Here is a 20,105-nt window from a genome sequence, read left to right as displayed (position 1 = left end):
ACCTCACCCCAGATGGGACTCGAACCCACAATCCCTGGCTTAGGAGGCCAGTGCCTTATCCATTAGGCCACTGGGGCTTACCAGCTGCGCTCCATCAGAGCCTTTGCTCCACTGGTATCAAAGGAATGTTTTAAATGTCGGGATAGCCGGACAAAGCCACTGTGTTGAATTTTCGGGTCTCGGGCCCTGAGCCGGCAGAAAGCACTCCAGACTGACTGTGGCAGGTGAGCATGGCTATATTTCCTGATTTGAAATGTTTCCATGTCAGAAGATCGTTTGAAGAGATGTTTGCATTTTACACGACAGTGTAAAGTGACGGGAAGATCAAGACTAAGTGAAGTGAACGTGTATATAAACGTGGAAGTGGCTACAGGTTCCCCAGTCGGAAGCCCCCTCCACTCGCCGTTCTTAGCGCTGGCCCAGACTCTGAGGGAAATGGCGCGCGTCAACGCTCAGGAGAGGCCTCTAAAAACTCGGCCTAGCAGAGGATGGTTTCGATCCATCGACCTCTGGGTTATGGGCCCAGCACGCTTCCGCTGCGCCACTCTGCTCTGCCTCAGTTCTCATTGCCTGCTCATTTCCATTAGCTCCAGTGCTCTCATTGCAGTTTGACTGGATTGCAAGGCAGATTTGAGAAAATGCAGATGAGATGATCAGGACAAGTCAAAGGAGGTGCGTAGTCGGATACGGAAATGGCTGCACGTTCCCCAGTGAAAGCCTGCCGGTCGTAGTTTTCATTCCCGTGTCAGGCTGTGGGTTGTGAAAGGCAAAATGTGTGCGGCTCTCCTATCGTGGCACCTGAAGGGTTAGCCTAGCAGAGGATGGTTTCGATCCATCGACCTCTGGGTTATGGGCCCAGCACGCTTCCGCTGCGCCACTCTGCTCCGCCTCACCCCAGATGGGACTCGAACCCACAATCCCTGGCTTAGGAGGCCAGTGCCTTATCCATTAGGCCACTGGGGCTTACCAGCTGCGCTCCATCAGAGCCTTTGCTCCACTGGTATCAAAGGAATGTTTTAAATGTCGGGATAGCCGGACAAAGCCACTGTGTTGAATTTTCGGGTCTCGGGCCCTGAGCCGGCAGAAAGCACTCCAGACTGACTGTGGCAGGTGAGCATGGCTATATTTCCTGATTTGAAATGTTTCCATGTCAGAAGATCGTTTGAAGAGATGTTTGCATTTTACACGACAGTGTAAAGTGACGGGAAGATCAAGACTAAGTGAAGTGAACGTGTATATAAACGTGGAAGTGGCTACAGGTTCCCCACTCGGAAGCCCCCTCCACTCGCCGTTCTCAGCGCTGGCCCAGACTCTGAGGGAAATGGCGCGCGTCAACGCTCAGGAGAGGCCTCTAAAAACTCGGCCTAGCAGAGGATGGTTTCCATCCATCGACCTCTGGGTTATGGGCCCAGCACGCTTCCGCTGCGCCACTCTGCTCTGCCTCAGTTCTCATTGCCTGCTCATTTCCATTAGCTCCAGTGCTCTCATTGCAGTTTGACTGGATTGCAAGGCAGATTTGAGAAAATGCAGATGAGATGATCAGGACAAGTCAAAGGAGGTGCGTAGTCGGATACGGAAATGGCTGCACGTTCCCCAGTGAAAGCCTGCCGGTCGTAGTTTTCATTCCCGTGTCAGGCTGTGGGTTGTGAAAGGCAAAATGTGTGCGGCTCTCCTATCGTGGCACCTAAAGGGGTAGCCTAGCAGAGGATGGTTTCGATCCATCGACCTCTGGGTTATGGGCCCAGCACGCTTCCGCTGCGCCACTCTGCTCCACCTCACCCCAGGATGGGACTCGAACCCACAATCCCTGGCTTAGGAGGCCAGTGCCTTATCCATTAGGCCACTGGGGCTTACCAGCTGCGCTCCATCAGAGCCTTTGCTCCACTGGTATCAAAGGAATGTTTTAAATGTCGGGATAGCCGGACAAAGCCACTGTGTTGAATTTTCGGGTCTCGGGCCCTGAGCCGGCAGAAAGCACTCCAGACTGACTGTGGCAGGTGAGCATGGCTATATTTCCTGATTTGAAATGTTTCCATGTCAGAAGATCGTTTGAAGAGATGTTTGCATTTTACACGACAGTGTAAAGTGACGGGAAGATCAAGACTAAGTGAAGTGAACGTGTATATAAACGTGGAAGTGGCTACAGGTTCCCCAGTCGGAAGCCCCCTCCACTCGCCGTTCTTAGCGCTGGCCCAGACTCTGAGGGAAATGGCGCGCGTCAACGCTCAGGAGAGGCCTCTAAAAACTCGGCCTAGCAGAGGATGGTTTCGATCCATCGACCTCTGGGTTATGGGCCCAGCACGCTTCCGCTGCGCCACTCTGCTCTGCCTCAGTTCTCATTGCCTGCTCATTTCCATTAGCTCCAGTGCTCTCATTGCAGTTTGACTGGATTGCAAGGCAGATTTGAGAAAATGCAGATGAGATGATCAGGACAAGTCAAAGGAGGTGCGTAGTCGGATACGGAAATGGCTGCACGTTCCCCAGTGAAAGCCTGCCGGTCGTAGTTTTCATTCCCGTGTCAGGCTGTGGGTTGTGAAAGGCAAAATGTGTGCGGCTCTCCTATCGTGGCACCTGAAGGGTTAGCCTAGCAGAGGATGGTTTCGATCCATCGACCTCTGGGTTATGGGCCCAGCACGCTTCCGCTGCGCCACTCTGCTCCGCCTCACCCCAGATGGGACTCGAACCCACAATCCCTGGCTTAGGAGGCCAGTGCCTTATCCATTAGGCCACTGGGGCTTACCAGCTGCGCTCCATCAGAGCCTTTGCTCCACTGGTATCAAAGGAATGTTTTAAATGTCGGGATAGCCGGACAAAGCCACTGTGTTGAATTTTCGGGTCTCGGGCCCTGAGCCGGCAGAAAGCACTCCAGACTGACTGTGGCAGGTGAGCATGGCTATATTTCCTGATTTGAAATGTTTCCATGTCAGAAGATCGTTTGAAGAGATGTTTGCATTTTACACGACAGTGTAAAGTGACGGGAAGATCAAGACTAAGTGAAGTGAACGTGTATATAAACGTGGAAGTGGCTACAGGTTCCCCACTCGGAAGCCCCCTCCACTCGCCGTTCTCAGCGCTGGCCCAGACTCTGAGGGAAATGGCGCGCGTCAACGCTCAGGAGAGGCCTCTAAAAACTCGGCCTAGCAGAGGATGGTTTCCATCCATCGACCTCTGGGTTATGGGCCCAGCACGCTTCCGCTGCGCCACTCTGCTCTGCCTCAGTTCTCATTGCCTGCTCATTTCCATTAGCTCCAGTGCTCTCATTGCAGTTTGACTGGATTGCAAGGCAGATTTGAGAAAATGCAGATGAGATGATCAGGACAAGTCAAAGGAGGTGCGTAGTCGGATACGGAAATGGCTGCACGTTCCCCAGTGAAAGCCTGCCGGTCGTAGTTTTCATTCCCGTGTCAGGCTGTGGGTTGTGAAAGGCAAAATGTGTGCGGCTCTCCTATCGTGGCACCTAAAGGGGTAGCCTAGCAGAGGATGGTTTCGATCCATCGACCTCTGGGTTATGGGCCCAGCACGCTTCCGCTGCGCCACTCTGCTCCACCTCACCCCAGATGGGACTCGAACCCACAATCCCTGGCTTAGGAGGCCAGTGCCTTATCCATTAGGCCACTGGGGCTTACCAGCTGCGCTCCATCAGAGCCTTTGCTCCACTGGTATCAAAGGAATGTTTTAAATGTCGGGATAGCCGGACAAAGCCACTGTGTTGAATTTTCGGGTCTCGGGCCCTGAGCCGGCAGAAAGCACTCCAGACTGACTGTGGCAGGTGAGCATGGCTATATTTCCTGATTTGAAATGTTTCCATGTCAGAAGATCGTTTGAAGAGATGTTTGCATTTTACACGACAGTGTAAAGTGACGGGAAGATCAAGACTAAGTGAAGTGAACGTGTATATAAACGTGGAAGTGGCTACAGGTTCCCCACTCGGAAGCCCCCTCCACTCGCCGTTCTCAGCGCTGGCCCAGACTCTGAGGGAAATGGCGCGCGTCAACGCTCAGGAGAGGCCTCTAAAAACTCGGCCTAGCAGAGGATGGTTTCGATCCATCGACCTCTGGGTTATGGGCCCAGCACGCATCCGCTGCGCCACTCTGCTCTGCCTCAGTTCTCATTGCCTGCTCATTTCCATTAGCTCCAGTGCTCTCATTGCAGTTTGACTGGATTGCAAGGCAGATTTGAGAAAATGCAGATGAGATGATCAGGACAAGTCAAAGGAGGTGCGTAGTCGGATACGGAAATGGCTGCACGTTCCCCAGTGAAAGCCTGCCGGTCGTAGTTTTCATTCCCGTGTCAGGCTGTGGGTTGTGAAAGGCAAAATGTGTGCGGCTCTCCTATCGTGGCACCTAAAGGGGTAGCCTAGCAGAGGATGGTTTCGATCCATCGACCTCTGGGTTATGGGCCCAGCACGCTTCCGCTGCGCCACTCTGCTCCACCTCACCCCAGATGGGACTCGAACCCACAATCCCTGGCTTAGGAGGCCAGTGCCTTATCCATTAGGCCACTGGGGCTTACCAGCTGCGCTCCATCAGAGCCTTTGCTCCACTGGTATCAAAGGAATGTTTTAAATGTCGGGATAGCCGGACAAAGCCACTGTGTTGAATTTTCGGGTCTCGGGCCCTGAGCCGGCAGAAAGCACTCCAGACTGACTGTGGCAGGTGAGCATGGCTATATTTCCTGATTTGAAATGTTTCCATGTCAGAAGATCGTTTGAAGAGATGTTTGCATTTTACACGACAGTGTAAAGTGACGGGAAGATCAAGACTAAGTGAAGTGAACGTGTATATAAACGTGGAAGTGGCTACAGGTTCCCCAGTCGGAAGCCCCCTCCACTCGCCGTTCTTAGCGCTGGCCCAGACTCTGAGGGAAATGGCGCGCGTCAACGCTCAGGAGAGGCCTCTAAAAACTCGGCCTAGCAGAGGATGGTTTCGATCCATCGACCTCTGGGTTATGGGCCCAGCACGCTTCCGCTGCGCCACTCTGCTCTGCCTCAGTTCTCATTGCCTGCTCATTTCCATTAGCTCCAGTGCTCTCATTGCAGTTTGACTGGATTGCAAGGCAGATTTGAGAAAATGCAGATGAGATGATCAGGACAAGTCAAAGGAGGTGCGTAGTCGGATACGGAAATGGCTGCACGTTCCCCAGTGAAAGCCTGCCGGTCGTAGTTTTCATTCCCGTGTCAGGCTGTGGGTTGTGAAAGGCAAAATGCGTGCGGCTCTCCTATCGTGGCACCTAAAGGGTTAGCCTAGCAGAGGATGGTTTCGATCCATCGACCTCTGGGTTATGGGCCCAGCACGCTTCCGCTGCGCCACTCTGCTCCGCCTCACCCCAGATGGGACTCGAACCCACAATCCCTGGCTTAGGAGGCCAGTGCCTTATCCATTAGGCCACTGGGGCTTACCAGCTGCGCTCCATCAGAGCCTTTGCTCCACTGGTATCAAAGGAATGTTTTAAATGTCGGGATAGCCGGACAAAGCCACTGTGTTGAATTTTCGGGTCTCGGGCCCTGAGCCGGCAGAAAGCACTCCAGACTGACTGTGGCAGGTGAGCATGGCTATATTTCCTGATTTGAAATGTTTCCATGTCAGAAGATCGTTTGAAGAGATGTTTGCATTTTACACGACAGTGTAAAGTGACGGGAAGATCAAGACTAAGTGAAGTGAACGTGTATATAAACGTGGAAGTGGCTACAGGTTCCCCACTCGGAAGCCCCCTCCACTCGCCGTTCTCAGCGCTGGCCCAGACTCTTAGGGAAATGGCGCGCGTCAACGCTCAGGAGAGGCCTCTAGAAACTCGGCCTAGCAGAGGATGGTTTCGATCCATCGACCTCTGGGTTATGGGCCCAGCACGCTTCCGCTGCGCCACTCTGCTCTGCCTCAGTTCTCATTGCCTGCTCATTTCCATTAGCTCCAGTGCTCTCATTGCAGTTTGACTGGATTGCAAGGCAGATTTGAGAAAATGCAGATGAGATGATCAGGACAAGTCAAAGGAGGTGCGTAGTCGGATACGGAAATGGCTGCACGTTCCCCAGTGAAAGCCTGCCGGTCGTAGTTTTCATTCCCGTGTCAGGCTGTGGGTTGTGAAAGGCAAAATGCGTGCGGCTCTCCTATCGTGGCACCTAAAGGGTTAGCCTAGCAGAGGATGGTTTCGATCCATCGACCTCTGGGTTATGGGCCCAGCACGCTTCCGCTGCGCCACTCTGCTCCGCCTCACCCCAGATGGGACTTGAACCCACAATCCCTGGCTTAGGAGGCCAGTGCCTTATCCATTAGGCCACTGGGGCTTACCAGCTGCGCTCCATCAGAGCCTTTGCTCCACTGGTATCAAAGGAATGTTTTAAATGTCGGGATAGCCGGACAAAGCCACTGTGTTGAATTTTCGGGTCTCGGGCCCTGAGCCGGCAGAAAGCACTCCAGACTGACTGTGGCAGGTGAGCATGGCTATATTTCCTGATTTGAAATGTTTCCATGTCAGAAGATCGTTTGAAGAGATGTTTGCATTTTACACGACAGTGTAAAGTGACGGGAAGATCAAGACTAAGTGAAGTGAACGTGTATATAAACGTGGAAGTGGCTACAGGTTCCCCAGTCGGAAGCCCCCTCCACTCGCCGTTCTCAGCGCTGGTCCAGACTCTGAGGGAAATGGCGCGCGTCAACGCGCAGGAGAGGCCTCTAAAAACTCGGCCTAGCAGAGGATGGTTTCGATCCATCGACCTCTGGGTTATGGGCCCAGCACGCTTCCGCTGCGCCACTCTGCTCTGCCTCAGTTCTCATTGCCTGCTCATTTCCATTAGCTCCAGTGCTCTCATTGCAGTTTGGCTGGATTGCAAGGCAGATTTGAGAAAATGCAGATGAGATGATCAGGACAAGTCAAAGGAGGTGCGTAGTCGGATACGGAAATGGCTGCACGTTCCCCAGTAAAAGCCTGCCGGTCGTAGTTTTCATTCCCGTGTCAGGCTGTGGGTTGTGAAAGGCAAAATGTGTGCGGCTCTCCTATCGTGGCACCTAAAGGGGTAGCCTAGCAGGGGATGGTTTCGATCCATCGACCTCTGGGTTATGGGCCCAGCACGCTTCCGCTGCGCCACTCTGCTCCACCTCACCCCAGATGGGACTCGAACCCACAATCTCTGGCTTAGGAGGCCAGTGCCTTATCCATTAGGCCACTGGGGCTTACCAGCTGCGCTCCATCAGAGCCTTTGCTCCACTGGTATCAAAGGAATGTTTTAAATGTCGGGATAGCCGGACAAAGCCACTGTGTTGAATTTTCGGGTCTCGGGCCCTGAGCCGGCAGAAAGCACTCCAGACTGACTGTGGCAGGTGAGCATGGCTATATTTCCTGATTTGAAATGTTTCCATGTCAGAAGATCGTTTGAAGAGATGTTTGCATTTTACACGACAGTGTAAAGTGACGGGAAGATCAAGACTAAGTGAAGTGAACGTGTATATAAACGTGGAAGTGGCTACAGGTTCCCCAGTCGGAAGCCCCCTCCACTCGCCATTCTCAGCGCTGGCCCAGACTCTGAGGGAAATGGCGCGCGTCAACGCTCAGGAGAGGCCTCTAAAAACTCGGCCTAGCAGAGGATGGTTTCGATCCATCGACCTCTGGGTTATGGGCCCAGCACGCTTCCGCTGCGCCACTCTGCTCTGCCTCAGTTCTCATTGCCTGCTCATTTCCATTAGCTCCAGTGCTCTCATTGCAGTTTGACTGGATTGCAAGGCAGATTTGAGAAAATGCAGATGAGATGATCAGGACAAGTCAAAGGAGGTGCGTAGTCGGATACGGAAATGGCTGCACGTTCCCCAGTGAAAGCCTGCCGGTCGTAGTTTTCATTCCCGTGTCAGGCTGTGGGTTGTGAAAGGCAAAATGCGTGCGGCTCTCCTATCGTGGCACCTAAAGGGTTAGCCTAGCAGAGGATGGTTTCGATCCATCGACCTCTGGGTTATGGGCCCAGCACGCTTCCGCTGCGCCACTCTGCTCCGCCTCACCCCAGATGGGACTCGAACCCACAATCCCTGGCTTAGGAGGCCAGTGCCTTATCCATTAGGCCACTGGGGCTTACCAGCTGCGCTCCATCAGAGCCTTTGCTCCACTGGTATCAAAGGAATGTTTTAAATGTCGGGATAGCCGGACAAAGCCACTGTGTTGAATTTTCGGGTCTCGGGCCCTGAGCCGGCAGAAAGCACTCCAGACTGACTGTGGCAGGTGAGCATGGCTATATTTCCTGATTTGAAATGTTTCCATGTCAGAAGATCGTTTGAAGAGATGTTTGCATTTTACACGACAGTGTAAAGTGACGGGAAGATCAAGACTAAGTGAAGTGAACGTGTATATAAACGAGGAAGTGGCTACAGGTTCCCCACTCGGAAGCCCCCTCCACTCGCCGTTCTCAGCGCTGGCCCAGACTCTTAGGGAAATGGCGCGCGTCAACGCTCAGGAGAGGCCTCTAAAAACTCGGCCTAGCAGAGGATGGTTTCGATCCATCGACCTCTGGGTTATGGGCCCAGCACGCTTCCGCTGCGCCACTCTGCTCTGCCTCAGTTCTCATTGCCTGCTCATTTCCATTAGCTCCAGTGCTCTCATTGCAGTTTGACTGGATTGCAAGGCAGATTTGAGAAAATGCAGATGAGATGATCAGGACAAGTCAAAGGAGGTGCGTAGTCGGATACGGAAATGGCTGCACGTTCCCCAGTGAAAGCCTGCCGGTCGTAGTTTTCATTCCCGTGTCAGGCTGTGGGTTGTGAAAGGCAAAATGCGTGCGGCTCTTCTATCGTGGCACCTAAAGGGTTAGCCTAGCAGAGGATGGTTTCGATCCATCGACCTCTGGGTTATGGGCCCAGCACGCTTCCGCTGCGCCACTCTGCTCCGCCTCACCCCAGATGGGACTCGAACCCACAATCCCTGGCTTAGGAGGCCAGTGCCTTATCCATTAGGCCACTGGGGCTTACCAGCTGCGCTCCATCAGAGCCTTTGCTCCACTGGTATCAAAGGAATGTTTTAAATGTCGGGATAGCCGGACAAAGCCACTGTGTTGAATTTTCGGGTCTCGGGCCCTGAGCCGGCAGAAAGCACTCCAGACTGACTGTGGCAGGTGAGCATGGCTATATTTCCTGATTTGAAATGTTTCCATGTCAGAAGATCGTTTGAAGAGATGTTTGCATTTTACACGACAGTGTAAAGTGACGGGAAGATCAAGACTAAGTGAAGTGAACGTGTATATAAACGTGGAAGTGGCTACAGGTTCCCCAGTCGGAAGCCCCCTCCACTCGCCGTTCTTAGCGCTGGCCCAGACTCTGAGGGAAATGGCGCGCGTCAACGCTCAGGAGAGGCCTCTAAAAACTCGGCCTAGCAGAGGATGGTTTCGATCCATCGACCTCTGGGTTATGGGCCCAGCACGCTTCCGCTGCGCCACTCTGCTCTGCCTCAGTTCTCATTGCCTGCTCATTTCCATTAGCTCCAGTGCTCTCATTGCAGTTTGACTGGATTGCAAGGCAGATTTGAGAAAATGCAGATGAGATGATCAGGACAAGTCAAAGGAGGTGCGTAGTCGGATACGGAAATGGCTGCACGTTCCCCAGTGAAAGCCTGCCGGTCGTAGTTTTCATTCCCGTGTCAGGCTGTGGGTTGTGAAAGGCAAAATGCGTGCGGCTCTCCTATCGTGGCACCTAAAGGGTTAGCCTAGCAGAGGATGGTTTCGATCCATCGACCTCTGGGTTATGGGCCCAGCACGCTTCCGCTGCGCCACTCTGCTCCGCCTCACCCCAGATGGGACTCGAACCCACAATCCCTGGCTTAGGAGGCCAGTGCCTTATCCATTAGGCCACTGGGGCTTACCAGCTGCGCTCCATCAGAGCCTTTGCTCCACTGGTATCAAAGGAATGTTTTAAATGTCGGGATAGCCGGACAAAGCCACTGTGTTGAATTTTCGGGTCTCGGGCCCTGAGCCGGCAGAAAGCACTCCAGACTGACTGTGGCAGGTGAGCATGGCTATATTTCCTGATTTGAAATGTTTCCATGTCAGAAGATCGTTTGAAGAGATGTTTGCATTTTACACGACAGTGTAAAGTGACGGGAAGATCAAGTCTAAGTGAAGTGAACGTGTATATAAACATGGAAGTGGCTACAGGTTCCCCACTCGGAAGCCCCCTCCACTCGCCGTTCTCAGCGCTGGCCCAGACTCTTAGGGAAATGGCGCGCGTCAACGCTCAGGAGAGGCCTCTAAAAACTCGGCCTAGCAGAGGATGGTTTCGATCCATCGACCTCTGGGTTATGGGCCCAGCACGCTTCCGCTGCGCCACTCTGCTCTGCCTCAGTTCTCATTGCCTGCTCATTTCCATTAGCTCCAGTGCTCTCATTGCAGTTTGACTGGATTGCAAGGCAGATTTGAGAAAATGCAGATGAGATGATCAGGACAAGTCAAAGGAGGTGCGTAGTCGGATACGGAAATGGCTGCACGTTCCCCAGTGAAAGCCTGCCGGTCGTAGTTTTCATTCCCGTGTCAGGCTGTGGGTTGTGAAAGGCAAAATGTGTGCGGCTCTCCTATCGTGGCACCTAAAGGGGTAGCCTAGCAGAGGATGGTTTCGATCCATCGACCTCTGGGTTATGGGCCCAGCACGCTTCCGCTGCGCCACTCTGCTCCACCTCACCCCAGATGGGACTCGAACCCACAATCCCTGGCTTAGGAGGCCAGTGCCTTATCCATTAGGCCACTGGGGCTTACCAGCTGCGCTCCATCAGAGCCTTTGCTCCACTGGTATCAAAGGAATGTTTTAAATGTCGGGATAGCCGGACAAAGCCACTGTGTTGAATTTTCGGGTCTCGGGCCCTGAGCCGGCAGAAAGCACTCCAGACTGACTGTGGCAGGTGAGCATGGCTATATTTCCTGATTTGAAATGTTTCCATGTCAGAAGATCGTTTGAAGAGATGTTTGCATTTTACACGACAGTGTAAAGTGACGGGAAGATCAAGACTAAGTGAAGTGAACGTGTATATAAACGAGGAAGTGGCTACAGGTTCCCCACTCGGAAGCCCCCTCCACTCGCCGTTCTCAGCGCTGGCCCAGACTCTTAGGGAAATGGCGCGCGTCAACGCTCAGGAGAGGCCTCTAAAAACTCGGCCTAGCAGAGGATGGTTTCGATCCATCGACCTCTGGGTTATGGGCCCAGCACGCTTCCGCTGCGCCACTCTGCTCTGCCTCAGTTCTCATTGCCTGCTCATTTCCATTAGCTCCAGTGCTCTCATTGCAGTTTGACTGGATTGCAAGGCAGATTTGAGAAAATGCAGATGAGATGATCAGGACAAGTCAAAGGAGGTGCGTAGTCGGATACGGAAATGGCTGCACGTTCCCCAGTGAAAGCCTGCCGGTCGTAGTTTTCATTCCCGTGTCAGGCTGTGGGTTGTGAAAGGCAAAATGCGTGCGGCTCTTCTATCGTGGCACCTAAAGGGTTAGCCTAGCAGAGGATGGTTTCGATCCATCGACCTCTGGGTTATGGGCCCAGCACGCTTCCGCTGCGCCACTCTGCTCCGCCTCACCCCAGATGGGACTCGAACCCACAATCCCTGGCTTAGGAGGCCAGTGCCTTATCCATTAGGCCACTGGGGCTTACCAGCTGCGCTCCATCAGAGCCTTTGCTCCACTGGTATCAAAGGAATGTTTTAAATGTCGGGATAGCCGGACAAAGCCACTGTGTTGAATTTTCGGGTCTCGGGCCCTGAGCCGGCAGAAAGCACTCCAGACTGACTGTGGCAGGTGAGCATGGCTATATTTCCTGATTTGAAATGTTTCCATGTCAGAAGATCGTTTGAAGAGATGTTTGCATTTTACACGACAGTGTAAAGTGACGGGAAGATCAAGACTAAGTGAAGTGAACGTGTATATAAACGTGGAAGTGGCTACAGGTTCCCCAGTCGGAAGCCCCCTCCACTCGCCGTTCTTAGCGCTGGCCCAGACTCTGAGGGAAATGGCGCGCGTCAACGCTCAGGAGAGGCCTCTAAAAACTCGGCCTAGCAGAGGATGGTTTCGATCCATCGACCTCTGGGTTATGGGCCCAGCACGCTTCCGCTGCGCCACTCTGCTCTGCCTCAGTTCTCATTGCCTGCTCATTTCCATTAGCTCCAGTGCTCTCATTGCAGTTTGACTGGATTGCAAGGCAGATTTGAGAAAATGCAGATGAGATGATCAGGACAAGTCAAAGGAGGTGCGTAGTCGGATACGGAAATGGCTGCACGTTCCCCAGTGAAAGCCTGCCGGTCGTAGTTTTCATTCCCGTGTCAGGCTGTGGGTTGTGAAAGGCAAAATGCGTGCGGCTCTCCTATCGTGGCACCTAAAGGGTTAGCCTAGCAGAGGATGGTTTCGATCCATCGACCTCTGGGTTATGGGCCCAGCACGCTTCCGCTGCGCCACTCTGCTCCGCCTCACCCCAGATGGGACTCGAACCCACAATCCCTGGCTTAGGAGGCCAGTGCCTTATCCATTAGGCCACTGGGGCTTACCAGCTGCGCTCCATCAGAGCCTTTGCTCCACTGGTATCAAAGGAATGTTTTAAATGTCGGGATAGCCGGACAAAGCCACTGTGTTGAATTTTCGGGTCTCGGGCCCTGAGCCGGCAGAAAGCACTCCAGACTGACTGTGGCAGGTGAGCATGGCTATATTTCCTGATTTGAAATGTTTCCATGTCAGAAGATCGTTTGAAGAGATGTTTGCATTTTACACGACAGTGTAAAGTGACGGGAAGATCAAGACTAAGTGAAGTGAACGTGTATATAAACGTGGAAGTGGCTACAGGTTCCCCACTCGGAAGCCCCCTCCACTCGCCGTTCTCAGCGCTGGCCCAGACTCTTAGGGAAATGGCGCGCGTCAACGCTCAGGAGAGGCCTCTAAAAACTCGGCCTAGCAGAGGATGGTTTCGATCCATCGACCTCTGGGTTATGGGCCCAGCACGCTTCCGCTGCGCCACTCTGCTCTGCCTCAGTTCTCATTGCCTGCTCATTTCCATTAGCTCCAGTGCTCTCATTGCAGTTTGACTGGATTGCAAGGCAGATTTGAGAAAATGCAGATGAGATGATCAGGACAAGTCAAAGGAGGTGCGTAGTCGGATACGGAAATGGCTGCACGTTCCCCAGTGAAAGCCTGCCGGTCGTAGTTTTCATTCCCGTGTCAGGCTGTGGGTTGTGAAAGGCAAAATGCGTGCGGCTCTCCTATCGTGGCACCTAAAGGGTTAGCCTAGCAGAGGATGGTTTCGATCCATCGACCTCTGGGTTATGGGCCCAGCACGCTTCCGCTGCGCCACTCTGCTCCGCCTCACCCCAGATGGGACTCGAACCCACAATCCCTGGCTTAGGAGGCCAGTGCCTTATCCATTAGGCCACTGGGGCTTACCAGCTGCGCTCCATCAGAGCCTTTGCTCCACTGGTATCAAAGGAATGTTTTAAATGTCGGGATAGAGGGACAAAGCCACTGTGTTGAATTTTCGGGTCTCGGGCCCTGAGCCGGCAGAAAGCACTCCAGACTGACTGTGGCAGGTGAGCATGGCTATATTTCCTGATTTGAAATGTTTCCATGTCAGAAGATCGTTTGAAGAGATGTTTGCATTTTACACGACAGTGTAAAGTGACGGGAAGATCAAGACTAAGTGAAGTGAACGTGTATATAAACGTGGAAGTGGCTACAGGTTCCCCAGTCGGAAGCCCCCTCCACTCGCCGTTCTCAGCGCTGGTCCAGACTCTTAGGGAAATGGCGCGCGTCAACGCGCAGGAGAGGCCTCTAAAAACTCGGCCTAGCAGAGGATGGTTTCGATCCATCGACCTCTGGGTTATGGGCCCAGCACGCTTCCGCTGCGCCACTCTGCTCTGCCTCAGTTCTCATTGCCTGCTCATTTCCATTAGCTCCAGTGCTCTCATTGCAGTTTGACTGGATTGCAAGGCAGATTTGAGAAAATGCAGATGAGATGATCAGGACAAGTCAAAGGAGGTGCGTAGTCGGATACGGAAATGGCTGCACGTTCCCCAGTGAAAGCCTGCCGGTCGTAGTTTTCATTCCCGTGTCAGGCTGTGGGTTGTGAAAGGCAAAATGCGTGCGGCTCTCCTATCGTGGCACCTAAAGGGGTAGCCTAGCAGGGGATGGTTTCGATCCATCGACCTCTGGGTTATGGGCCCAGCACGCTTCCGCTGCGCCACTCTGCTCCACCTCACCCCAGATGGGACTTGAACCCACAATCCCTGGCTTAGGAGGCCAGTGCCATATCCATTAGGCCACTGGGGCTTACCAGCTGCGCTCCATCAGAGCCTTTGCTCCACTGGTATCAAAGGAATGTTTTAAATGTCGGGATAGCCGGACAAAGCCACTGTGTTGAATTTTCGGGTCTCGGGCCCTGAGCCGGCAGAAAGCACTCCAGACTGACTGTGGCAGGTGAGCATGGCTATATTTCCTGATTTGAAATGTTTCCATGTCAGAAGATCGTTTGAAGAGATGTTTGCATTTTACACGACAGTGTAAAGTGACGGGAAGATCAAGACTAAGTGAAGTGAACGTGTATATAAAGGTGGAAGTGGCTACAGGTTCCCCAGTCGGAAGCCCCCTCCACTCGCCATTCTCAGCGCTGGCCCAGACTCTGAGGGAAATGGCGCGCGTCAACGCTCAGGAGAGGCCTCTAAAAACTCGGCCTAGCAGAGGATGGTTTCGATCCATCGACCTCTGGGTTATGGGCCCAGCACGCTTCCGCTGCGCCACTCTGCTCTGCCTCAGTTCTCATTGCCTGCTCATTTCCATTAGCTCCAGTGCTCTCATTGCAGTTTGACTGGATTGCAAGGCAGATTTGAGAAAATGCAGATGAGATGATCAGGACAAGTCAAAGGAGGTGCGTAGTCGGATACGGAAATGGCTGCACGTTCCCCAGTGAAAGCCTGCCGGTCGTAGTTTTCATTCCCGTGTCAGGCTGTGGGTTGTGAAAGGCAAAATGCGTGCGGCTCTCCTATCGTGGCACCTAAAGGGTTAGCCTAGCAGAGGATGGTTTCGATCCATCGACCTCTGGGTTATGGGCCCAGCACGCTTCCGCTGCGCCACTCTGCTCCGCCTCACCCCAGATGGGACTCGAACCCACAATCCCTGGCTTAGGAGGCCAGTGCCTTATCCATTAGGCCACTGGGGCTTACCAGCTGCGCTCCATCAGAGCCTTTGCTCCACTGGTATCAAAGGAATGTTTTAAATGTCGGGATAGCCGGACAAAGCCACTGTGTTGAATTTTCGGGTCTCGGGCCCTGAGCCGGCAGAAAGCACTCCAGACTGACTGTGGCAGGTGAGCATGGCTATATTTCCTGATTTGAAATGTTTCCATGTCAGAAGATCGTTTGAAGAGATGTTTGCATTTTACACGACAGTGTAAAGTGACGGGAAGATCAAGACTAAGTGAAGTGAACGTGTATATAAACGAGGAAGTGGCTACAGGTTCCCCACTCGGAAGCCCCCTCCACTCGCCGTTCTCAGCGCTGGCCCAGACTCTTAGGGAAATGGCGCGCGTCAACGCTCAGGAGAGGCCTCTAAAAACTCGGCCTAGCAGAGGATGGTTTCGATCCATCGACCTCTGGGTTATGGGCCCAGCACGCTTCCGCTGCGCCACTCTGCTCTGCCTCAGTTCTCATTGCCTGCTCATTTCCATTAGCTCCAGTGCTCTCATTGCAGTTTGACTGGATTGCAAGGCAGATTTGAGAAAATGCAGATGAGATGATCAGGACAAGTCAAAGGAGGTGCGTAGTCGGATACGGAAATGGCTGCACGTTCCCCAGTGAAAGCCTGCCGGTCGTAGTTTTCATTCCCGTGTCAGGCTGTGGGTTGTGAAAGGCAAAATGCGTGCGGCTCTTCTATCGTGGCACCTAAAGGGTTAGCCTAGCAGAGGATGGTTTCGATCCATCGACCTCTGGGTTATGGGCCCAGCACGCTTCCGCTGCGCCACTCTGCTCCGCCTCACCCCAGATGGGACTCGAACCCACAATCCCTGGCTTAGGAGGCCAGTGCCTTATCCATTAGGCCACTGGGGCTTACCAGCTGCGCTCCATCAGAGCCTTTGCTCCACTGGTATCAAAGGAATGTTTTAAATGTCGGGATAGCCGGACAAAGCCACTGTGTTGAATTTTCGGGTCTCGGGCCCTGAGCCGGCAGAAAGCACTCCAGACTGACTGTGGCAGGTGAGCATGGCTATATTTCCTGATTTGAAATGTTTCCATGTCAGAAGATCGTTTGAAGAGATGTTTGCATTTTACACGACAGTGTAAAGTGACGGGAAGATCAAGACTAAGTGAAGTGAACGTGTATATAAACGTGGAAGTGGCTACAGGTTCCCCAGTCGGAAGCCCCCTCCACTCGCCGTTCTCAGCGCTGGCCCAGACTCTTAGGGAAATGGCGCGCGTCAACGCTCAGGAGAGGCCTCTAAAAACTCGGCCTAGCAGAGGATGGTTTCGATCCATCGACCTCTGGGTTATGGGCCCAGCACGCTTCCGCTGCGCCACTCTGCTCTGCCTCAGTTCTCATTGCCTGCTCATTTCCATTAGCTCCAGTGCTCTCATTGCAGTTTGACTGGATTGCAAGGCAGATTTGAGAAAATGCAGATGAGATGATCAGGACAAGTCAAAGGAGGTGCGTAGTCGGATACGGAAATGGCTGCACGTTCCCCAGTGAAAGCCTGCCGGTCGTAGTTTTCATTCCCGTGTCAGGCTGTGGGTTGTGAAAGGCAAAATGCGTGCGGCTCTCCTATCGTGGCACCTAAAGGGTTAGCCTAGCAGAGGATGGTTTCGATCCATCGACCTCTGGGTTATGGGCCCAGCACGCTTCCGCTGCGCCACTCTGCTCCGCCTCACCCCAGATGGGACTCGAACCCACAATCCCTGGCTTAGGAGGCCAGTGCCTTATCCATTAGGCCACTGGGGCTTACCAGCTGCGCTCCATCAGAGCCTTTGCTCCACTGGTATCAAAGGAATGTTTTAAATGTCGGGATAGAGGGACAAAGCCACTGTGTTGAATTTTCGGGTCTCGGGCCCTGAGCCGGCAGAAAGCACTCCAGACTGACTGTGGCAGGTGAGCATGGCTATATTTCCTGATTTGAAATGTTTCCATGTCAGAAGATCGTTTGAAGAGATGTTTGCATTTTACACGACAGTGTAAAGTGACGGGAAGATCAAGACTAAGTGAAGTGAACGTGTATATAAACGTGGAAGTGGCTACAGGTTCCCCAGTCGGAAGCCCCCTCCACTCGCCATTCTCAGCGCTGGTCCAGACTCTGAGGGAAATGGCGCGCGTCAACGCGCAGGAGAGGCCTCTAAAAACTCGGCCTAGCAGAGGATGGTTTCGATCCATCGACCTCTGGGTTATGGGCCCAGCACGCTTCCGCTGCGCCACTCTGCTCTGCCTCAGTTCTCATTGCCTGCTCATTTCCATTAGCTCCAGTGCTCTCATTGCAGTTTGACTGGATTGCAAGGCAGATTTGAGAAAATGCAGATGAGATGATCAGGACAAGTCAAAGGAGGTGCGTAGTCGGATACGGAAATGGCTGCACGTTCCCCAGTGAAAGCCTGCCGGTCGTAGTTTTCATTCCCGTGTCAGGCTGTGGGTTGTGAAAGGCAAAATGCGTGCGGCTCTCCTATCGTGGCACCTAAAGGGGTAGCCTAGCAGGGGATGGTTTCGATCCATCGACCTCTGGGTTATGGGCCCAGCACGCTTCCGCTGCGCCACTCTGCTCCACCTCACCCCAGATGGGACTTGAACCCACAATCCCTGGCTTAGGAGGCCAGTGCCATATCCATTAGGCCACTGGGGCTTACCAGCTGCGCTCCATCAGAGCCTTTGCTCCACTGGTATCAAAGGAATGTTTTAAATGTCGGGATAGCCGGACAAAGCCACTGTGTTGAATTTTCGGGTCTCGGGCCCTGAGCCGGCAGAAAGCACTCCAGACTGACTGTGGCAGGTGAGCATGGCTATATTTCCTGATTTGAAATGTTTCCATGTCAGAAGATCGTTTGAAGAGATGTTTGCATTTTACACGACAGTGTAAAGTGACGGGAAGATCAAGACTAAGTGAAGTGAACGTGTATATAAACGTGGAAGTGGCTACAGGTTCCCCAGTCGGAAGCCCCCTCCACTCGCCATTCTCAGCGCTGGCCCAGACTCTGAGGGAAATGGCGCGCGTCAACGCTCAGGAGAGGCCTCTAAAAACTCGGCCTAGCAGAGGATGGTTTCGATCCATCGACCTCTGGGTTATGGGCCCAGCACGCTTCCGCTGCGCCACTCTGCTCTGCCTCAGTTCTCATTGCCTGCTCATTTCCATTAGCTCCAGTGCTCTCATTGCAGTTTGACTGGATTGCAAGGCAGATTTGAGAAAATGCAGATGAGATGATCAGGACAAGTCAAAGGAGGTGCGTAGTCGGATACGGAAATGGCTGCACGTTCCCCAGTGAAAGCCTGCCGGTCGTAGTTTTCATTCCCGTGTCAGGCTGTGGGTTGTGAAAGGCAAAATGCGTGCGGCTCTCCTATCGTGGCACCTAAAGGGTTAGCCTAGCAGAGGATGGTTTCGATCCATCGACCTCTGGGTTATGGGCCCAGCACGCTTCCGCTGCGCCACTCTGCTCCGCCTCACCCCAGATGGGACTCGAACCCACAATCCCTGGCTTAGGAGGCCAGTGCCTTATCCATTAGGCCACTGGGGCTTACCAGCTGCGCTCCATCAGAGCCTTTGCTCCACTGGTATCAAAGGAATGTTTTAAATGTCGGGATAGCCGGACAAAGCCACTGTGTTGAATTTTCGGGTCTCGGGCCCTGAGCCGGCAGAAAGCACTCCAGACTGACTGTGGCAGGTGAGCATGGCTATATTTCCTGATTTGAAATGTTTCCATGTCAGAAGATCGTTTGAAGAGATGTTTGCATTTTACACGACAGTGTAAAGTGACGGGAAGATCAAGACTAAGTGAAGTGAACGTGTATATAAACGAGGAAGTGGCTACAGGTTCCCCACTCGGAAGCCCCCTCCACTCGCCGTTCTCAGCGCTGGCCCAGACTCTTAGGGAAATGGCGCGCGTCAACGCTCAGGAGAGGCCTCTAAAAACTCGGCCTAGCAGAGGATGGTTTCGATCCATCGACCTCTGGGTTATGGGCCCAGCACGCTTCCGCTGCGCCACTCTGCTCTGCCTCAGTTCTCATTGCCTGCTCATTTCCATTAGCTCCAGTGCTCTCATTGCAGTTTGACTGGATTGCAAGGCAGATTTGAGAAAATGCAGATGAGATGATCAGGACAAGTCAAAGGAGGTGCGTAGTCGGATACGGAAATGGCTGCACGTTCCCCAGTGAAAGCCTGCCGGTCGTAGTTTTCATTCCCGTGTCAGGCTGTGGGTTGTGAAAGGCAAAATGCGTGCGGCTCTTCTATCGTGGCACCTAAAGGGTTAGCCTAGCAGAGGATGGTTTCGATCCATCGACCTCTGGGTTATGGGCCCAGCACGCTTCCGCTGCGCCACTCTGCTCCGCCTCACCCCAGATGGGACTCGAACCCACAATCCCTGGCTTAGGAGGCCAGTGCCTTATCCATTAGGCCACTGGGGCTTACCAGCTGCGCTCCATCAGAGCCTTTGCTCCACTGGTATCAAAGGAATGTTTTAAATGTCGGGATAGCCGGACAAAGCCACTGTGTTGAATTTTCGGGTCTCGGGCCCTGAGCCGGCAGAAAGCACTCCAGACTGACTGTGGCAGGTGAGCATGGCTATATTTCCTGATTTGAAATGTTTCCATGTCAGAAGATCGTTTGAAGAGATGTTTGCATTTTACACGACAGTGTAAAGTGACGGGAAGATCAAGACTAAGTGAAGTGAACGTGTATATAAACGTGGAAGTGGCTACAGGTTCCCCAGTCGGAAGCCCCCTCCACTCGCCGTTCTCAGCGCTGGTCCAGACTCTGAGGGAAATGGCGCGCGTCAACGCGCAGGAGAGGCCTCTAAAAACTCGGCCTAGCAGAGGATGGTTTCGATCCATCGACCTCTGGGTTATGGGCCCAGCACGCTTCCGCTGCGCCACTCTGCTCTGCCTCAGTTCTCATTGCCTGCTCATTTCCATTAGCTCCAGTGCTCTCATTGCAGTTTGA

General features: G+C 53.2%; 62 non-coding genes across 62 annotated transcripts; all 62 read right to left on the bottom strand.

Moving 5' to 3' along the window:
• Window positions 1–4: 4 nt before the first annotated feature.
• trnar-ccu lies at window positions 5–77 on the bottom strand. Its single transcript has one exon. It is a non-coding gene; the product is annotated as a tRNA-Arg (tRNA).
• A 402-nt stretch (window positions 78–479) lies between these two features.
• Window positions 480–551, bottom strand: trnam-cau. The gene has a single exon. It is a non-coding gene; the product is annotated as a tRNA-Met (tRNA).
• Window positions 552–812: 261 nt separating this feature from the next.
• Window positions 813–884, bottom strand: trnam-cau. Its single transcript has one exon. It is a non-coding gene; the product is annotated as a tRNA-Met (tRNA).
• A 6-nt stretch (window positions 885–890) lies between these two features.
• On the bottom strand, window positions 891–963 carry trnar-ccu. The gene has a single exon. It is a non-coding gene; the product is annotated as a tRNA-Arg (tRNA).
• A 735-nt stretch (window positions 964–1,698) lies between these two features.
• On the bottom strand, window positions 1,699–1,770 carry trnam-cau. The gene has a single exon. It is a non-coding gene; the product is annotated as a tRNA-Met (tRNA).
• A 6-nt stretch (window positions 1,771–1,776) lies between these two features.
• trnar-ccu lies at window positions 1,777–1,850 on the bottom strand. The gene has a single exon. It is a non-coding gene; the product is annotated as a tRNA-Arg (tRNA).
• A 402-nt stretch (window positions 1,851–2,252) lies between these two features.
• trnam-cau lies at window positions 2,253–2,324 on the bottom strand. The gene has a single exon. It is a non-coding gene; the product is annotated as a tRNA-Met (tRNA).
• Window positions 2,325–2,585: 261 nt separating this feature from the next.
• trnam-cau lies at window positions 2,586–2,657 on the bottom strand. Its single transcript has one exon. It is a non-coding gene; the product is annotated as a tRNA-Met (tRNA).
• A 6-nt stretch (window positions 2,658–2,663) lies between these two features.
• trnar-ccu lies at window positions 2,664–2,736 on the bottom strand. Its single transcript has one exon. It is a non-coding gene; the product is annotated as a tRNA-Arg (tRNA).
• Window positions 2,737–3,471: 735 nt separating this feature from the next.
• trnam-cau lies at window positions 3,472–3,543 on the bottom strand. The gene has a single exon. It is a non-coding gene; the product is annotated as a tRNA-Met (tRNA).
• A 6-nt stretch (window positions 3,544–3,549) lies between these two features.
• Window positions 3,550–3,622, bottom strand: trnar-ccu. The gene has a single exon. It is a non-coding gene; the product is annotated as a tRNA-Arg (tRNA).
• A 735-nt stretch (window positions 3,623–4,357) lies between these two features.
• Window positions 4,358–4,429, bottom strand: trnam-cau. Its single transcript has one exon. It is a non-coding gene; the product is annotated as a tRNA-Met (tRNA).
• Window positions 4,430–4,435: 6 nt separating this feature from the next.
• On the bottom strand, window positions 4,436–4,508 carry trnar-ccu. Its single transcript has one exon. It is a non-coding gene; the product is annotated as a tRNA-Arg (tRNA).
• A 402-nt stretch (window positions 4,509–4,910) lies between these two features.
• trnam-cau lies at window positions 4,911–4,982 on the bottom strand. Its single transcript has one exon. It is a non-coding gene; the product is annotated as a tRNA-Met (tRNA).
• A 261-nt stretch (window positions 4,983–5,243) lies between these two features.
• On the bottom strand, window positions 5,244–5,315 carry trnam-cau. The gene has a single exon. It is a non-coding gene; the product is annotated as a tRNA-Met (tRNA).
• Window positions 5,316–5,321: 6 nt separating this feature from the next.
• On the bottom strand, window positions 5,322–5,394 carry trnar-ccu. The gene has a single exon. It is a non-coding gene; the product is annotated as a tRNA-Arg (tRNA).
• A 402-nt stretch (window positions 5,395–5,796) lies between these two features.
• Window positions 5,797–5,868, bottom strand: trnam-cau. The gene has a single exon. It is a non-coding gene; the product is annotated as a tRNA-Met (tRNA).
• A 261-nt stretch (window positions 5,869–6,129) lies between these two features.
• On the bottom strand, window positions 6,130–6,201 carry trnam-cau. The gene has a single exon. It is a non-coding gene; the product is annotated as a tRNA-Met (tRNA).
• A 6-nt stretch (window positions 6,202–6,207) lies between these two features.
• Window positions 6,208–6,280, bottom strand: trnar-ccu. Its single transcript has one exon. It is a non-coding gene; the product is annotated as a tRNA-Arg (tRNA).
• A 402-nt stretch (window positions 6,281–6,682) lies between these two features.
• Window positions 6,683–6,754, bottom strand: trnam-cau. The gene has a single exon. It is a non-coding gene; the product is annotated as a tRNA-Met (tRNA).
• A 339-nt stretch (window positions 6,755–7,093) lies between these two features.
• trnar-ccu lies at window positions 7,094–7,166 on the bottom strand. The gene has a single exon. It is a non-coding gene; the product is annotated as a tRNA-Arg (tRNA).
• Window positions 7,167–7,568: 402 nt separating this feature from the next.
• trnam-cau lies at window positions 7,569–7,640 on the bottom strand. The gene has a single exon. It is a non-coding gene; the product is annotated as a tRNA-Met (tRNA).
• A 261-nt stretch (window positions 7,641–7,901) lies between these two features.
• trnam-cau lies at window positions 7,902–7,973 on the bottom strand. Its single transcript has one exon. It is a non-coding gene; the product is annotated as a tRNA-Met (tRNA).
• Window positions 7,974–7,979: 6 nt separating this feature from the next.
• trnar-ccu lies at window positions 7,980–8,052 on the bottom strand. The gene has a single exon. It is a non-coding gene; the product is annotated as a tRNA-Arg (tRNA).
• Window positions 8,053–8,454: 402 nt separating this feature from the next.
• trnam-cau lies at window positions 8,455–8,526 on the bottom strand. The gene has a single exon. It is a non-coding gene; the product is annotated as a tRNA-Met (tRNA).
• A 261-nt stretch (window positions 8,527–8,787) lies between these two features.
• trnam-cau lies at window positions 8,788–8,859 on the bottom strand. The gene has a single exon. It is a non-coding gene; the product is annotated as a tRNA-Met (tRNA).
• A 6-nt stretch (window positions 8,860–8,865) lies between these two features.
• Window positions 8,866–8,938, bottom strand: trnar-ccu. The gene has a single exon. It is a non-coding gene; the product is annotated as a tRNA-Arg (tRNA).
• A 402-nt stretch (window positions 8,939–9,340) lies between these two features.
• On the bottom strand, window positions 9,341–9,412 carry trnam-cau. The gene has a single exon. It is a non-coding gene; the product is annotated as a tRNA-Met (tRNA).
• Window positions 9,413–9,673: 261 nt separating this feature from the next.
• trnam-cau lies at window positions 9,674–9,745 on the bottom strand. The gene has a single exon. It is a non-coding gene; the product is annotated as a tRNA-Met (tRNA).
• Window positions 9,746–9,751: 6 nt separating this feature from the next.
• On the bottom strand, window positions 9,752–9,824 carry trnar-ccu. The gene has a single exon. It is a non-coding gene; the product is annotated as a tRNA-Arg (tRNA).
• Window positions 9,825–10,226: 402 nt separating this feature from the next.
• trnam-cau lies at window positions 10,227–10,298 on the bottom strand. Its single transcript has one exon. It is a non-coding gene; the product is annotated as a tRNA-Met (tRNA).
• A 261-nt stretch (window positions 10,299–10,559) lies between these two features.
• trnam-cau lies at window positions 10,560–10,631 on the bottom strand. Its single transcript has one exon. It is a non-coding gene; the product is annotated as a tRNA-Met (tRNA).
• A 6-nt stretch (window positions 10,632–10,637) lies between these two features.
• trnar-ccu lies at window positions 10,638–10,710 on the bottom strand. Its single transcript has one exon. It is a non-coding gene; the product is annotated as a tRNA-Arg (tRNA).
• A 402-nt stretch (window positions 10,711–11,112) lies between these two features.
• trnam-cau lies at window positions 11,113–11,184 on the bottom strand. Its single transcript has one exon. It is a non-coding gene; the product is annotated as a tRNA-Met (tRNA).
• A 261-nt stretch (window positions 11,185–11,445) lies between these two features.
• trnam-cau lies at window positions 11,446–11,517 on the bottom strand. Its single transcript has one exon. It is a non-coding gene; the product is annotated as a tRNA-Met (tRNA).
• A 6-nt stretch (window positions 11,518–11,523) lies between these two features.
• Window positions 11,524–11,596, bottom strand: trnar-ccu. The gene has a single exon. It is a non-coding gene; the product is annotated as a tRNA-Arg (tRNA).
• Window positions 11,597–11,998: 402 nt separating this feature from the next.
• Window positions 11,999–12,070, bottom strand: trnam-cau. Its single transcript has one exon. It is a non-coding gene; the product is annotated as a tRNA-Met (tRNA).
• A 261-nt stretch (window positions 12,071–12,331) lies between these two features.
• On the bottom strand, window positions 12,332–12,403 carry trnam-cau. The gene has a single exon. It is a non-coding gene; the product is annotated as a tRNA-Met (tRNA).
• Window positions 12,404–12,409: 6 nt separating this feature from the next.
• trnar-ccu lies at window positions 12,410–12,482 on the bottom strand. Its single transcript has one exon. It is a non-coding gene; the product is annotated as a tRNA-Arg (tRNA).
• A 402-nt stretch (window positions 12,483–12,884) lies between these two features.
• trnam-cau lies at window positions 12,885–12,956 on the bottom strand. The gene has a single exon. It is a non-coding gene; the product is annotated as a tRNA-Met (tRNA).
• Window positions 12,957–13,217: 261 nt separating this feature from the next.
• On the bottom strand, window positions 13,218–13,289 carry trnam-cau. The gene has a single exon. It is a non-coding gene; the product is annotated as a tRNA-Met (tRNA).
• A 6-nt stretch (window positions 13,290–13,295) lies between these two features.
• On the bottom strand, window positions 13,296–13,368 carry trnar-ccu. Its single transcript has one exon. It is a non-coding gene; the product is annotated as a tRNA-Arg (tRNA).
• A 402-nt stretch (window positions 13,369–13,770) lies between these two features.
• trnam-cau lies at window positions 13,771–13,842 on the bottom strand. The gene has a single exon. It is a non-coding gene; the product is annotated as a tRNA-Met (tRNA).
• Window positions 13,843–14,181: 339 nt separating this feature from the next.
• Window positions 14,182–14,254, bottom strand: trnar-ccu. The gene has a single exon. It is a non-coding gene; the product is annotated as a tRNA-Arg (tRNA).
• Window positions 14,255–14,656: 402 nt separating this feature from the next.
• Window positions 14,657–14,728, bottom strand: trnam-cau. Its single transcript has one exon. It is a non-coding gene; the product is annotated as a tRNA-Met (tRNA).
• Window positions 14,729–14,989: 261 nt separating this feature from the next.
• Window positions 14,990–15,061, bottom strand: trnam-cau. The gene has a single exon. It is a non-coding gene; the product is annotated as a tRNA-Met (tRNA).
• Window positions 15,062–15,067: 6 nt separating this feature from the next.
• On the bottom strand, window positions 15,068–15,140 carry trnar-ccu. Its single transcript has one exon. It is a non-coding gene; the product is annotated as a tRNA-Arg (tRNA).
• A 402-nt stretch (window positions 15,141–15,542) lies between these two features.
• On the bottom strand, window positions 15,543–15,614 carry trnam-cau. The gene has a single exon. It is a non-coding gene; the product is annotated as a tRNA-Met (tRNA).
• A 261-nt stretch (window positions 15,615–15,875) lies between these two features.
• trnam-cau lies at window positions 15,876–15,947 on the bottom strand. Its single transcript has one exon. It is a non-coding gene; the product is annotated as a tRNA-Met (tRNA).
• Window positions 15,948–15,953: 6 nt separating this feature from the next.
• Window positions 15,954–16,026, bottom strand: trnar-ccu. The gene has a single exon. It is a non-coding gene; the product is annotated as a tRNA-Arg (tRNA).
• A 402-nt stretch (window positions 16,027–16,428) lies between these two features.
• trnam-cau lies at window positions 16,429–16,500 on the bottom strand. The gene has a single exon. It is a non-coding gene; the product is annotated as a tRNA-Met (tRNA).
• Window positions 16,501–16,761: 261 nt separating this feature from the next.
• trnam-cau lies at window positions 16,762–16,833 on the bottom strand. Its single transcript has one exon. It is a non-coding gene; the product is annotated as a tRNA-Met (tRNA).
• Window positions 16,834–16,839: 6 nt separating this feature from the next.
• trnar-ccu lies at window positions 16,840–16,912 on the bottom strand. The gene has a single exon. It is a non-coding gene; the product is annotated as a tRNA-Arg (tRNA).
• Window positions 16,913–17,314: 402 nt separating this feature from the next.
• Window positions 17,315–17,386, bottom strand: trnam-cau. The gene has a single exon. It is a non-coding gene; the product is annotated as a tRNA-Met (tRNA).
• A 339-nt stretch (window positions 17,387–17,725) lies between these two features.
• trnar-ccu lies at window positions 17,726–17,798 on the bottom strand. Its single transcript has one exon. It is a non-coding gene; the product is annotated as a tRNA-Arg (tRNA).
• A 402-nt stretch (window positions 17,799–18,200) lies between these two features.
• Window positions 18,201–18,272, bottom strand: trnam-cau. The gene has a single exon. It is a non-coding gene; the product is annotated as a tRNA-Met (tRNA).
• Window positions 18,273–18,533: 261 nt separating this feature from the next.
• On the bottom strand, window positions 18,534–18,605 carry trnam-cau. The gene has a single exon. It is a non-coding gene; the product is annotated as a tRNA-Met (tRNA).
• Window positions 18,606–18,611: 6 nt separating this feature from the next.
• On the bottom strand, window positions 18,612–18,684 carry trnar-ccu. Its single transcript has one exon. It is a non-coding gene; the product is annotated as a tRNA-Arg (tRNA).
• Window positions 18,685–19,086: 402 nt separating this feature from the next.
• trnam-cau lies at window positions 19,087–19,158 on the bottom strand. The gene has a single exon. It is a non-coding gene; the product is annotated as a tRNA-Met (tRNA).
• A 261-nt stretch (window positions 19,159–19,419) lies between these two features.
• trnam-cau lies at window positions 19,420–19,491 on the bottom strand. Its single transcript has one exon. It is a non-coding gene; the product is annotated as a tRNA-Met (tRNA).
• Window positions 19,492–19,497: 6 nt separating this feature from the next.
• trnar-ccu lies at window positions 19,498–19,570 on the bottom strand. Its single transcript has one exon. It is a non-coding gene; the product is annotated as a tRNA-Arg (tRNA).
• A 402-nt stretch (window positions 19,571–19,972) lies between these two features.
• Window positions 19,973–20,044, bottom strand: trnam-cau. Its single transcript has one exon. It is a non-coding gene; the product is annotated as a tRNA-Met (tRNA).
• Window positions 20,045–20,105: the final 61 nt, after the last annotated feature.

Source organism: Alosa sapidissima, chromosome 21 (assembly GCF_018492685.1).
Source record: "Alosa sapidissima isolate fAloSap1 chromosome 21, fAloSap1.pri, whole genome shotgun sequence".
NCBI lineage: Eukaryota > Metazoa > Chordata > Actinopteri > Clupeiformes > Clupeidae > Alosa > Alosa sapidissima.
This window is presented reverse-complemented; position numbering and strand designations above follow the sequence as displayed.